Genomic DNA, 11,179 nt, shown 5'->3' with positions numbered 1-11,179 from the left:
CGAGTCTTCACTCCATTGTGTAAGACACAGACTCAACTTTTCGAGAGATTGAAAGAGGCAGGAATACTTCATCCAGTGGAAGCCAAGACTGTGAATACTTCAGCCGAGTGGTATGACCCAAATAAGCGTTGTGCTTATCATTCAGGAGTTGTTGGACATGATACAGAGAAATGTATCACCCTCAAAAACAAGATTCAAGATCTGATTGACAACGAGGTGGTAAAACTTGCTCAAGCTCCACCAAATGTGAACATCAATCCACTACTAAGCATAAAGAGTAGTTGTTGGCATAACCAGTTGCAAAGAAGAAGCAGTTTCCTGAAAGTCGCACTTTTGGCATATTTTAGTATTGCATGTGGAGTTTGTTGTTTCATTTGCCTGTAATTGCATTTTTATCGATTTGTTTCTTTTGTAATCGTTTGTTGGGATTTTATTTGTAAGTATGTCTGTAATGAACTACGTCTGACCTGAATTCTCAAGAATGAGATACGTAGGCGGCCTATGTCGGCTTCGGTCACCCCTTTATCCCTTTTTAATTTCTCTTTTATTGGAACTACGTTTGACCTGATTCCTGCTCAACGGGATACGTAGGCGCCACACCGGCTCGGTCATATTCCCCGCAAGTTTTTCATTTCCCTTTATAATGAAAACTGGGGCAGAATTTTGAGAGGATCTCAAAATTCGTTGGAAGAGGAATTTTTCCAACAAGTCAGAATCAAGGATCACTTTAGAGTTACAACTGGGGCAGAATTTTTGAGATTCACTCAAAAATTCAACTAAACACTATAGAAAGTTCAGAGTTTATATTATGTTTTAAACTGGGGCAGAATTTTTGAGGAGGTCCTCAAAAATTCCATCAAGCGACATTTCAAGACCAAACAAGCTTGTAATCCAGAAGGCAAAGGAGCATCAAGATGGCAAGGCAAAGCCAACATGAATCAGTCTCTCAAAACTAAGAATTTTTCTTTGGATGCAGGAACTACAAAGTTACAAGGCATCATTAGACTCACAGTGGCCTCGTCATAACTCAGATGATTTCTACTCTTACTCATCTTCTAAAATTTTCCTTTCGCTTTATTGTGACTTACACATTCTCAATTTTGCAGATGGAATAGCTTGGCACAATGGCGAAGGCCATAAGATGTTATCCAGACCAATATAAGCTGAACAATTTCATCCTTAACTTATCTTTTATTATATCATTTACTTTGATACTTTTATTTTGCTACTAACTCATGACTGAGTTTTGCAGGTATCATTACCAGAATTGAAGGCAAAGTTTCAAAAGATTTTCTGAAGTTTTGAATGATCAAATCAAATATTCACTAGAAGAGGGACATGAACCAATACTTTTCAAGGATGTTATTATGAAGGATTCCTGACACCAAGGATCCAATCTAACAAGCTGACTCTTATCCTATATTTTATGTTGAAGAACTTTGTCCTTCATTTATTTCAAATCCCTTGCCTTTTTATGGCAGATATTACGTCCTCTTTAAATTCTGTCAAGTTTCAAGTTCGAACTATGGCAGACCTGATTTCTTGTTCCAGCAAAATACGTAGGCAATCCTATATAAGAATTCGGTCTTCTAACTGTTTCAAACTACAGACCTCAGAGGAAACGGGGCATGTTTTTGAATCAGTCATCCTTCATTTTTTGCAAATTATTTCAGTTAAGTACTTTTGGACTGGAAACAGGGGCAACTTTTGAAATAATTCAAATTTCTCAAAATCCCTATTCAACCTCATGTTTTAAAGATATTCTATGTCAACCGAGTTTTCTCTTTGCAAGAGATCTTTTTAAAGTAGGGGCACACCTTATGTGACATCTCTAATTGGCCATTAGCGCCTCCTTTCAACGTTTAAAGTTCTCAAATCGTTCTTCCAGATCCTCTCGTCCTCTATGGCTACCAGATCATCTTGACGCGTTTTAAAAGTCTTGACATATGTTAAATTCTTAACTAACAAATTTTCTATGAGCGCAGGGACGACAAAGTTTTGATGACAACCAGAGATGTTATCGGCTTCACAAACTACAAAAAGCTAATCAAATTGCTATGTTATAACCTTACTCCCTATTTTTTAGATTTGTTCTTCATCATTAGGGTATATTATTGGAGCGTCACTTCCTTCAACGTGACACGTTAAATTGTTATTGGAGAGTCACTTCTTTCAATGTGACACGTTAAATTATTATTGGCTGGTCACTTCCTTCAACGTGACACGTTAAATTATTATTGGAGAGTCACTTCCTTCAACGTGACATGTTAAATTATTATTAGAAAGTCACTTCCTTCAACGTGACACGTTAAATTATTATTGGAGAGTCACTTCCTTCAACGTGACATGTTAAATTATTATTAGAAAGTCACTTCCTTCAACGTGACACGTTAAATTATTATTGGAGAGTCACTTCCTTCAACGTGACATGTTAAATTATTATTAGAAAGTCACTTCCTTCAACGTGACACGTTAAATTATTATTGGAGAGTCACTTCCTTCAACGTGACGCATTGAATTATTATTGGAGCGTCACTTCCTTCAACATGACACGTTAAATTGTTATTGGAGAATCACTTCCTTCAATGTGACACGTTAAATTATTATTGGAGAGTCACTTCCTTCAACGTGACATGTTAAATTATTATTGGAGCGTCACTTCCTTCAACGTGACACGTTAAATTATTATTGGAGAGTCACTTCCTTCAACGTGACATGTTAAATTATTATTGGAGAGTCACTTCCTTCAACGTGACATGACGTGACACATTAAATTTTTTGGAGCGTCACTTCCGTCAAAGTGACGCGTTCTTATTATATTTGGACATTACCTCCCTTAAATACAACGTTATATCATATTGGGAAGTCACCTCTATAAAAAGTGACACATTATGTTTTTGATTTATCACCTCGTCCAAATTGACACATCACTTTGGATCACCACTTCCTTCAAGAGCAATACACTTGAAATTGGATCGTCATCTCCTTCAGTATGGCATGTTAAACCAGGTTTGCACAAATTATATTTGTATTTATATTACATTTTCTACTGACAATTTTCTCCAGATCTTTTAACACACGAAGTGGACTTCGTCAAAATAGGACGCAACACAACGTGGAATTTTTCTTAGCAGCGAACTGGGACATAGTCCAATGAGGAATATCAAACTCTTAGGACGCGAGTTGAGGAATGACTTCCACCACAATCAAACCATATCCCTATTCAAGGTATGTGGGTATCTTCTTGGGGTTTAATAGTTTCAGTTTCGCCCTCAGTGAAGTTTTCAATTCTCATCGGAGACAAAATTTTCAAATTCGAGTGACAATACACCTAGAGCTTTGGAAGTTATGTCCATGTAAGTTCTTACATATGGGTGTGAAGGGCCCCACACTCATAAGTGAGATGTTTGCAAGCCTCTTTTCCACACTCAATTAATTCGTCACTCATCATTAAGCTAAAGGTTATTTCCGCATAAGAGATTTCCTTCTCAACCGATTGAGTCGAACTACAAAAAGTCTGATTACCTAAGTTTAGGGATATGTAGGCGGGATCAATGTTGAAAACTCGACTGTACTCCAACAATTATGTCATCACTCCGTTCTCGAGCTTTTCGGTCTCTCCATACTTCGACACTGAATAGTTTTTGCATTCTTTCAAAATTGTGCGTTAAATCAAGCATCTTTCGAACTACTAATGGCCTGAGTTCTCATGTAACCAGAGATAAGTAGGAAACTCAATACCAGAGTTCGGCCAAATTTCTTAAATTCATACCATTCACCGTGTCGAAAAGATGAATTAGTGGTCAGACAAAATTGGATTTGTCAATTTCGTTTGCCTTGGATCTCTTCTATCCATCCCAGTCAAACGAGGGGCAGTTGTTGACACCCAATTTTGGCTCTCCAGTATTTAATTAATTTTCAAGATTCTTAAATTTCAAACAATTTGAAGTAATTATTTTGAAAAAATCATAAATACTTTTTTGAAATCATTATTCAATGCAATTTTCCATTTTTACTATGAAATATATCTCTATATACTTAGAATATATAGATTTATATAATTTCCAAATTTTGAATAAATATTTGGAAAATCACTTTTACCAAAAAATAGAGTTTTAATTAAGTACGCATCTTATTTCCTTTAAAATTGATTAATTCACAATTTAACTAAAACCTTTTATTTTCGAAATAATTATTTTGTGTTGTTAAAGGTTAAGAAGCTTAATAGTTAATTAAAAACGTAATTTATTTCGTTTGCGATTTATTTAGGATATGGTCAAAGGACCAAGTCCTTCAACTTCCAATTCAGTACTCAATTAGCCCAAGTTTTGGCCCAAATCCCTCAAAAGATCCGGCCCACCCCTTTATTACTCTTCCCCTCCTCTTTCTCAACCAAAAAAAAAAAGGCACCAGCAGCCTTATGAATTCCAACTCCCAAATCCAATTTGCCGCCTCAAATTTCCCCTTTTCTACTTCATAATTCGTACAATCCGCGTGCTTAGCACGAGCATAAAGACACGCGGAGGTTCCGGAGGCAACCATGGTGTGGTCCTTCCAATTTCCTTTTTCCTTTTCAATTTCGTTGCAAATTCGTACACTCTCCAGCTCTTACACTTTATTCACTGCGAAAATTGGAGATTTCGGCCTCTCCCACATCGCTTCTCAAATGATTTTCAATTTTGCAACAGTCCCACATCGATATTTCGTCCATTTTTGGGATTCTTGGGTTTCTATATAAACCCACCCCATTCACTGTTGTCTTGGCTGTCGAGTTGAAGGTGTGGTATCTTTCTCGAGCTCGTCGTCTTGGTTCGCTGCTCGGCGAAAGGTAAATCTTTTTTTTTTTCCCTCCTTGAGTTGATTCGAGCATTTGGATAGTATAATTTCTTTGTTGTTTTACATGGGTTTAGTCTCATAATTTTCTTTATTTTTGTGCTGTTAAGTTTCCTGTACCATACTACTTATTCTTGTTTTGTATAGTTTCTCCTCTAGGTGCTAATTTCTAGTGTAGATGCTAAATTCTTGTTTTATGTCTAACAGTTCACTGATTTGAAAACGCGAATATGTAAATTGGTTAATTAGATTTAAAACTAAGGTTTTAGTATCTTATTCCTGTCTCTACAGTATCTTAAATGCCCGTGATTTGCTCTTAATCGTTTTAGTTTCCTTAATTGTATTGGAAATGGATAAGAAGCTTCTTGTTTGTCTTATGTTAGACATCTTTTTTTTAGTTTGGTTGGTTAAGTTTTCTTTTAATCCCTCCGTATAATGCAAAATATTTCAAGGTCTCTTTGCTTCTCAAAATAGATGAATGTGAGCTCGTCTAGCAGTTCCTTTCCATTTTGTGTCTTAAACAGATTATTTGAGATGTATTATTTAGTATTGAATGTTCCCTGCTCATCTCCTCGTAAAGCTTTTTGTGGTAGGCTTTTTCTCTAACTATCTCTTTAAATCCTATGCTTTAAAGACTAGTTTGAGTTTGGTATATATTTGTTTAGCTTTCTTTGCTTTGAAAATCTGTCCGGTTCACCATATTATCAGATTTGAGAGACTATGAATTATTAATGGTTATATGATCTGTTATTTTTTGGTCGATTTGGCAACAAGTTAACTCACCATGTTTCCTTTGAAATCCTTTCGAACTCAAGGATTTGTTGTCAATAAATTTGAGCGACATATTATGCGTATACATTGATTTAAATAATGGGAGTTTCTTTTCTTAGATTTTGGTGTCTGCTTGTAATGCCTAATATGGTCTCTAATGTACTGTTAAATTTTAATATGAATAGATGCTTTAAATTTTGCACATTTACAGTCACCATAGGCATATTAAGTTATTAGCTTTAGCTTAATATGATTTCGTATTGATTCTAATTTTTGTTTCCTCTTTCTCTTTCGCATGAACACTCTCTTATTCGAGTTCATTTGGACTCCCCATCTCTTACATATTCCTCTTATTGAGTCAACCTCCATTGGAATCGTGAAAGGGAAGATAGTATTGTTTGGTTAAAATCCAAACCGAAGGCAGCAGCTCAGTAGCGAAATAATAATGGTCCTAAAGGGCTGAAGTCCGAGTTTTTGGACTTAAAATTTCAATAAAATGACCAGCAGTAGCAGCTGCCTCTAAAAGGCAGAAAAACGAGGAGCAAAATTGGGTAAAAATCCTAAAAAACAGCAGCAACAGTAGCCTCAAAGGGCTGAAAAACGGAGCAGCAGGAGCAGCCTTAAAAAGGCTGAAAATTGAGAATTTTTGGACCTTCGAAAGTCCAATTTAAACAGCGACAGCAACATCAACCAGAAGGATTGGGACTTGGGCTGAAATAAATTTCAGTAGCTTCTTTACTTTCCTTATTCCCTTAATTTGCCTTGTCATTGCTATATTTTCTTTATTATATTTGATTGGGAAAGCTAACAACTTTAAGATCCTTTTTCCTTAACCTAGATGAATCGTTGGAAGGATTTTTATTTCATATTATGTTGTTTGTTTGCTTTAAAATTTTCAAATTCCCAAAATCCATTTTTAGTTAGGTAATTTAAGCTTATAGAATGACTTAAGAACCTCTCATGTTCTTTCATAGTTATTTAAAAGCTTTGAATCCATTTTTATAAGTTTGAACTAAACTATTTAGTTCAAATTTTTGAATAGGATAAAATTGTTAAGTTTTTTTTTAGAATAAACTAGTTGTCTTTTAATTTAAATTAGGACTTTGTATGAATGACTTATGGATCTTCAATATCCTTTCATAGTTGTTAAACAAGTCCTTTAATCTATGTTTGTGAGTTTGAATTAATCGTATGATTCAAAAATATTCCTTTTTTTAAATGGTTTTCTTAATTTTTCCTAAAAAACTAAGTGGCGACTTCCAAATTACTCATTTTTCCAAACATGTACAATATTGCCAAAAGTTGCGAAATTGGTTCCGAAACCTTAGTTTTCGAAATCAGGTCGTAACAAACACAACACTATTTCGATATTGTTTTATCAACTTATCAAATTTGTGTGTCAGGTTTTATTATTCTAACTTTATTTTATAGTTTTTCTTGAAAATTTGTTGTTATTGTTCTATTTTTAGTTCATAAGTATATATATTCTTGTTTTAGTTATTATTAAAATTATTCAATTTAAATATGTCAACGAGAAAATATGACTCTGATTTTACAAAAAGAGAGAAATATAAACTTGATGAATTAAATAAATCCCAAAAAGAGCCCTTGATAGATTTTTAAAAAATAATACAGTAAAAATTTTGAATTAAAAAATATTGCCTATAGAATAATGTTAACAATTCTTGTAACTGTTGCCTTAGCCAAAAGAAGTTTTTTCGAAACTAAAATTGATAAAATCTTATCTAAGATCAACAATGTCTCAAGAGAGATTGAATGGATTAACTATATTATCAATTGAAAAGGAATTACTAAAACAAACCGATTATAAAACAGTAATTAATGACTCCGCATCTAAAAAGGCTAGAAAAGTAAATTTTAAATAAAAATATTAGGTCCCCTCTTTAAGGTTTGGCTTTAGACCCCCAATCTTGTTGAGTCGTATTAAAGACTAGTACACTACAATTTATGTTCAATTTTTTTATTAAATTAAAGTTAGATGAAACAATTACTTAAGTGGAAATCAAATAGTTTTGTAATAATTTATTATGCGATTTTATAAATTTTTGTTTATTTGATAAGATTGAATAAACAATTGAGGCTATTTTAATAGTTTTACAACTTATGGGATTTTTATGTTTATGAGAAAATATACAACACAAAAATTTTATATCGCATGTCCAAACGAAACTTCAATTTCATCTCATGATTTCATATCATGATACCATATCGCATGGCCAAACGGACCCTAAGTCTATCCGTGAGTTTTTGCTATCATTATAGGTTCCTTTTCTACCACTAGACCAACAATATACTCTACTAATTGTTTCCAAAATCTTTTTGATTATATATTTACCACATTTGGATACAAGATCGATCTACATAAAAGTTATTGAATTTTTGAAAACTTGTATCTGCTCCCAGCTTATGGCTTTAAGTTTGATGCCTAAAATAACACATAAAAATCATTGTACATATATAGAGTCATTTCATGTCTTCACATAAATTTCTAGGGCCAGAAGATAGGATTAGTAAATTGAATGACAATGTCCCTTCAGCAACTGGTTGACAGAAAACTTCCAATTCATACAAGGTGGTACCACCAACTGGGAAGGCACTGACTCCAATGTATACAAACAGTTTATTATTATAATAAATAAATTTTTACTTTTACTTACACATTTAATATATAAAAATATATACAATTTCTTTTTTTCATTTTTTTTATGATTTTCCATTCGGTGGGTGGAGCCTACATTGGAGCCCCGATTAAATTCGAATCGCGTACTGCAGAGCCCATTTAGGGGTGACACTCCCATACATGATTTTCTCCCTATTCAGGGCTGATCAAACCAGAGATCTCTAGTTAAGGGTAAAATAGTCCCACCACTGCACTACAATCCATGTTGGTCTTTTTCATATTTTACTTTAATATCAACCATTCATTCCTCAATAATTATTTCCCAAATTTTATCATCATTATACACTAATTAATATAACTATTATGATAAAATATGTATTTAATTTATAATTATTTAAGAGAGTGTGAAGTCTGTTATAAACAAGTAAAACTGAACGAAGGAATTATAAATTCACTAACTTGCATGTCTCTTTAATTTTAAGGCACACTTTCCCATACCTTGATGTAAGCACATGACATATAAGTAAATTGAAATTTGAGAATGCAAATTGAAAAATTTAGGAAATGTATGGTAAATAATCCAAACGCAGAGGAGAAAGAAGTAATATACGCCAAATTCCCAACTAAATCAATAGGTGTTTGACTATAGATTTCAAATATTTTTATTTTATTTGAAATTTATAAAGTTGTGATTGGTTATACTTTTTTACAAATAATATTCAGACCGTTCATGCTTGAATGTACTTAAAATACAACTTTAAAAATGAAAAATGAGGTGCAAAACAAGCTACTTTCTGAATATAAAATTCAACTTCAAGTTGAATTAAGAATTTTCATGTCCCAACAGTATTTTCCAAGGGTGGAGCCACATAGGGTTCAACGGAAATTACATTGTTTACGTATGGTTAAAATTACTAGGATTTTACCTAATCCTATAAAACAAGTTTTTAGGTTTTTGCATGTTTTTTCACAGCTGCCTAATGAGCCATTGGCCATTGTACGTGGTTGCATGGTAGCCCTTTTAATGGACTTCTTTCATGGGCTTCGACCTGGGCCTTCACTTCAATCATCTTCTTTTTGTTTGTTGGGGAACTTTCGCAAATATCCGTTATAATAAATTTAATTATACTCTATAGCTATAGTTTGCATATTTACGGGTTGTAGCTACAGTTTAAGCTGCCTCATTTTTATAAAACACGGATTTGTATAATTCACATGTTTGTATAATTCTCGGGGTACATTTGTATAATTCAGTTGTTTTTGTATAAACTCGAAATAACGAAGTTATACAATTACAAACATCAGAAGTGTAAACAATTATACAAATTATATCATACAAAATTCAAATTATACAAAAGTTATACAAATTATATTATACAAATTCCGAATTATACAAACGTGTGAATTATACAAAACTAAAAAACTGAGCCATAATTATAGCTAAAAGTAGGTCGCGAATTGTAATTAAGGCAAACTATAGCTATATTAACTAATTAACTAATATATATTTTCTTATACGCGTAATTTTCCCTTATTTCTTATTTCGTTCTCGTTCAAATCTTCTATCTCATTTCAAAATATAAAAAAAAAATGAAATAAGATAAAAGTAAAAAAGGGTTAAAATTGTCATTGAACAATACAAAATTTTACAACTTTCTCCTCCATTAGTAGTTGAGATCACTTGTACTTATGCCATTATCAAAAGATGTTAAATAAGTCTTAATTTGCTAATGGTCGAATGATAAATTTTAATCCTAGTAAAATTAGATAAATTGTAGCATAGGAAGCCGCCACGTGTCCCTCGCGTGACAAAATTTACTAATCCACTTTTGGGAAAGTTCTAGCCTCTCAAATAACTTAAAGTATTTACAATAAGATATATTTCTCTGTGTCGCTAGTCTTTTAAGATATATTTCTCTATGTCGTTGGTGTAAATTAGTGTTTGCAGTGTGATACATCATTTATTTTTTTAAAATTCATACAGTATTCGTTAGTCGTTATTTATATTGAATTTCTATTTGTTTAAATTTGTGTAGTGTAGGACACATTTGGAAGAAACCTACTTATCAATTTATTTTTCATATTCTAAATTCGAAATTTTGAGTTTTTGGCTAAAATCATCTCTCAGCTATGACTCAAATTTAATGTACATCCTTATATTATCTAAGTGAGAAAAAAATATTCTTATAATATCCAAAAAATAACAAGAATCACAATCACCCTTCAGTCTATTTTTGTTAAGAAACTGATTGAAACAATAAAAAAAAATATTTTTTAATTTGTTCATGTCTTATTATTATTTTTTAATAAGGATATGGATAGAAAATGAATATTTTATTCTCATAATTTAAATTTTGTGTGTTGTTAGTTTATATGTTTTTGCAGTAAATTGACTTGCAACAATACATAAGTTTTGAAATATTTAGTAGGTTTCACTGGTTAGAAAGATTATGTAAAAAACTTAACTTTAAAAATATTACGTGCAACTATTTAGAGATTTTATTTAATAAAAAAATATATATAGTACATATATATTATATATACAATGCAGTTCACATTTTATATAATATACAAAAATACTGGAAATTTAGTGAAATTATGTAGGTGTTTTGTTGTGAAAATTAAATAATAATTACTTTATTTGAAATTTTTGAAGTTGAAGTTGTATTTGACCATATTTTTTACAAAGAATATTTAGAATTTGAATATATTTTGTCTGAATATGATTTAAACCCTCAATTTCTAAAAATTGAAAAAATCACCCAACTTGACTAGCTTAACCATGTGTACATATATTCATTCGACTTGACACATTTTTTGTTGGTGGCGTGAGTTTCTTCAAATAATAGACACAAGAATGAATCTTGCAACTTTTTGGATAGTGCAAGGATGTTTTTTGTTTACTTATACAACATAAGAATGTACTTTTAAGTT

Source organism: Solanum tuberosum, unplaced genomic scaffold, assembly GCF_000226075.1.
Source record: "Solanum tuberosum cultivar DM 1-3 516 R44 unplaced genomic scaffold, SolTub_3.0 scf00096, whole genome shotgun sequence".
NCBI classification, from domain to species: Eukaryota; Viridiplantae; Streptophyta; class Magnoliopsida; order Solanales; family Solanaceae; genus Solanum; species Solanum tuberosum.
This window is presented reverse-complemented; position numbering follows the sequence as displayed.